Source organism: Saimiri boliviensis, chromosome 16 (assembly GCF_048565385.1).
Source record: "Saimiri boliviensis isolate mSaiBol1 chromosome 16, mSaiBol1.pri, whole genome shotgun sequence".
NCBI lineage: Eukaryota > Metazoa > Chordata > Mammalia > Primates > Cebidae > Saimiri > Saimiri boliviensis.
This window is the reverse complement of record NC_133464.1, coordinates 33,390,245-33,394,788: the sequence shown is the minus strand read 5'-3', so window position 1 is coordinate 33,394,788 and position 4,544 is coordinate 33,390,245. Positions and strand designations below refer to the sequence as shown.

The following is a 4,544-nucleotide window of genomic DNA, read 5'->3' as shown; positions in this document are numbered from 1 at the left end:
CAGGAATGATTGCTGCACTGTAATATGTATTGTACTTAGGTACTTAGATTAAAGATATATTTTTATTTTTATTTTGTTATCAATTATGCATCCAGAAGAGAAATTTTATTACTAATGGAACCATTGAAATAGATAGGCAAAGGAGTGGATGGATCACTGTATTTCTTGTCAGGTTCTATATTAGGCTTTCCAAGGCCCATCTGAGTATTTGTCTACTATTATTGTTGTGGAGTAGTGCACCTGGGGGAAATCTGTAAGGGGGAATGAATAGGCATGAATTCTGTATCTGATTCTGCCTTGTCTTGCTGCATATTTATAGACAAGTAACTTTATACCAGTACCTGGTTCATTCCACAATAGGGAAATGCCTCATTTAGATTTTCATACCTAAAAACATTACCTTATTTTAAAGTAAACCCTATTAGTTTTTTTTTTTTCCAACAGAGGCATAATTTTATCTTCATGTATGTTACTGGGCTGGACATATTGTTGAGAAAATAGAGGTCCTTTTTAATCAAGGCTTAAAAGCTGTGAAATGGTAGAACTGGGATTAATAATTGGCTTCGAAACATTTGTGGTCAAGGTACTTTTCTCTTGCTTTGTAATTGAGCGACTTGAGATTTATGAGTGCATGAGATACCTAACTTCTGGAAGAACTCAAGATCTGATTTCAGAAGAAATGATTTCAAAACATTTCAACTCTTGAAAAAGCAAATGAAGAACTAGGGTGGTGGTTCTCAAAGTGTGATCTCCAGAAGAACAGCATCAGCATTACCTGACAACTGGCAATTGGCAAGAAGTTGCCTGACAACCGGTAAGAACTGATGTTCTCTGTTACCACGCAAGACCCACTGCACCAGAAACTCTGGGATTAAGGCCCAGCAAACCGATTTAACAAGCCCTCCTGTTCTGTAGGTGATTCTGATGTCTGCTCAAATTTTCAAAGCACTGCTAGGCTTAGGGAAACACCTTAGACCTTGTAAAAGGGTGAAAGTGCTTTAGAATTTCTTATTTCCAGGCCTGTGATGACCAAGGTGGAAGTCAGCTATGGGAGAAAGTACCACCTCCAGGCCCACATCCAGGTCTGGAGCTCTTCGGGTTGTACACTTGGCCTTCGCAATTTGAATGTGGAGGAGGCGTTGCTGCTATCAGAGTCTTGTTTGGGTTGGAAGCTGTTTGGGATTTACTCCTTCTCATCTGAGGCCTAGAAAGGGACTTGCTTCACTTGAGGTTCTCACTAAACAGTAACTCACATAACAATAAATGCACTGAGCTCACTCAAGTTCAAGTTGAACAGAGTCACTTTGGGGAATTCGTTTACACTTCTTTGAGCTGTGACTTTCCCTAACTACGAAGTGGGTATAATGATATGTGTTTGAAGAATAGCTTCGAGATTGAAATCAGAAAACGTTTGTGAACTCATTTTCTGAGTTTTGAAGAACTTTAAAAATGTAAGATATAAATGAGTAGAGATGTGGTATGAGTTACTACATCTCAAATAGGATCAGATAGCAACATTTTTGTGGCTTCAAAAGCAGTGCCATTTGTTTATTAACACTACTTTGCTTAATAAAGCGGCACTCTTAATTATGGCAACATTTAGGAATGATTCTATGGGATGTGAAAAAGCTATTTTCACTTTGAATATTAAAAAATGGGCTCTACACTGTCCTTCACTAGCCGCCAATGACCTGTCTCACTGAGCACACGCCTTACTGCAGCCCTGCAGAAATGCTCCAGTTACCCACAATTTTTTTGCTGAATAAGACTGGTGTCCAGGGTACTGGAGCCTAATCTTCCTCAGGCTTATGCCAAAGATGTAAAATTTGGTGCAGATGCCCAAGCCTTAATGCTTCAAAGTGTAGACATTTTAGCCAATGCTGTAGCTATTACAATGGGGCCAAAGGGAAGAACAGGGATTATTAAGAAGAGCTGAGGAAGTTCCAGAGTAACAAAAGATGGTGTGACTGTTGCAAAGTCAATTGACTTAAAGGATAAATATAAAAATATTGTAGCTAAACTTGTTCAAGGTCTTTCCAATAACACAATTAAAGAAGCTGGGGATGGAATCACCACTGCTACTGTACTGGCATGCTCTATCGCACAGAAGGCTGTGAGAAGATTAGCAAAGGTGCTAATCCAGTGAAAATCAGAAATGCGTGATGTTAGATGTTGATACTGTAATTGCTGAACTTAGGAAGCAGTCTAAACCTGTGACAACCCCTGAAGAAATTGCTCAGGTTGCTATAATTTCTGCAAAGGGAGACACACAAATTGGCAGCATTATTTCTAATGCAATGAAAAAGGCTGGAACAAAAGTCATGTTCACGTGAAAGTTGGAAAAACACTGAATGATGAATTAGAAAATATTGAAGGCATGAAGTTTGAATGAGGTTATATTTTTCCATACTTATTAATACATAAAAGGTCAGAAATGTGAATTCCAGGATGTCTATGTTCAACTGAGTGAAAAGAACCTTCCTCATGTCTTGTCCATTGTACCTGCTCTTGAAATTGGCCCTGCTCACCTTAAGCCTTTGGTCACAATTGCTGAAGATGTTGATGAAGAAGCTCTAAGTATGCTCATCTTGAACCTCATCAGGTTGTAGCAGTCAAAGTTTCAGGTTTTGGTGACAACAGAACTATTGCTATTGGTAGTACAGTATTTGGAGAATAGGGGTTTACCCTAAATCTTAAAGATGCTCAGCCTCATGACTCAGGAAAATTCGGAGAGATCATTGTGGCCAAAGATGATGCTATGCTATTAAAAGGAAAAGGTGACAAGGCTTAAATTGAAAAATGTATTCAAGAAATCATTGAGTAGTTAGCTATCACAACTAATGGATATAAAAAGAAAAAAATGAACATCTGGCAAAACTTTCAGATGGAGTAGCTGTGTTGAAGGTTGGTGAAACAAGTGATGTCTAGGTGAAAGAAAATAAAGACAGTTATGGATATCTTTAATGCTGCATTAGCTGCTATTGAAGAAGGCATTATTGTTCTGCTTCAGTGCATTCCAGCCTTGGACTCATTAACTCCAGCTAATGAAGATTTTTTAAATGGTATAGAAATTATTAAAAGAACACTCAAAATTCCTTCAATGACAAATGCTGAGAATGCAAGTGTTGAAGGATCTTTGATAGTTGAAAAAATTATGCAAGATTCTTCTCAAATTAGTTATGATACTGTGATTGGAGATTCTGTGAATATGGTGGAAAAAAGAATAATTAACCCAACAAATGTTGTGAGAACTGCTGGAGTGGCCTGTCTGTTAACTACAGCAGAAGTTGTAGTCACAGAAATATCTAAAAAAGAGAACCCTGGAATGAATGCAAAGGGTAGAATGGGAGGTGGTATGTTCTAATTCCTAGAAGAGTGCTTTACCTTTGTTATTGAACTGTGACTGGAAGCTCAAAACAGTGTCCCTCAACAATAGCTTTAGCTGTCAGGTGAAGAAAATGACTGAAGAGAAGCCTGGCTGATATTTAAGAAAATCACCATGACTATCAATTACTGCTTTTGATTGACAATATATAATAACTTACTGCTGTCATTGCTCATGCCCACAGATAATTTATTTTGTATTTTCTAATGGAAAAAGATTTGTATGTTAGTGATAGTGGGTGCAAGAGCCATGAACCAATGTACTGCTTTCAACCTGAATAACTGAGACATTTTTACTGCCATTCTATTAAAATCGGGATTTGAGTGCTTGCCATTACCAGATGAGAAGTTAAACAGCAGCCTTTCTGTGGACAGTAAGAATAATTATGTACAAAGTAGAGAAGTATCAAATTATGTGACAGCCTTTATGTAATAAAAAGTTGTTTAAAATTTTAAATAATGTAGCCAGAAGATATTTTTAAATTTCCCAAATTGGCCCTCATGTAAAAAGGCTTACTCAGCCCTTTTAAGGACCATTTAAATTGTGGATAAAGGATTATGTTAGATGTTGTGTAAGTATTTAAGACATAGTGGTTGACATTTTGCTCACTGTCCACCATGGGAAGCTGACAGGTAAGAGGGGCAACTCTTTAGGAGCACTTGAGTCTAGAATAAAGGAGTGGCCAGAAAAAGATGCCCAAGGAAATGGATATTAAGCGAACACCTGAAGAGAGAATCCTGTTTGTATTCCTGAGATGGTAATCTGTGAGTCTGCTATGAATATAAACTGGGTACACTGCCAAAGAACAGGGCGAAAGGAGTAGTAGTGATTTTGAGAGGTCCAGGCAGGTGGATCACTTGAGGTCAGGAGTTTGAAATCTGCCTGGCCAACATGGTGAAACCCCATCTCTACTAAAAATACAAAAAATTAGCCAGGCATGGTAGTGGGCACCTGTAATCCCAGCTACTGGGAAGGCTGAGGCAGGAGAATCACTTAAACCCGGGAGGCAGATGTTGCAGTGAGCTGAGATTGTACCACTGCACTCCAGCCTGGGGGCCAGAGTGAGACTCTGTCAAAAAAAAAAAAAAAAAAAAAGAAAGAAATACATACGTAAGATAATGTATATGTTAATCAGCTCAACTTAGCTATTCCATGATGT

At 38.2% G+C, this 4,544-nt stretch overlaps 1 pseudogene; it reads left to right on the top strand.

Moving 5' to 3' along the window:
- The first annotated feature begins 1,731 nt into the window (after nt 1-1,731).
- Nucleotides 1,732-3,364, top strand: LOC101050768 (60 kDa heat shock protein, mitochondrial pseudogene; annotated as a pseudogene).
- Nucleotides 3,365-4,544: the final 1,180 nt, after the last annotated feature.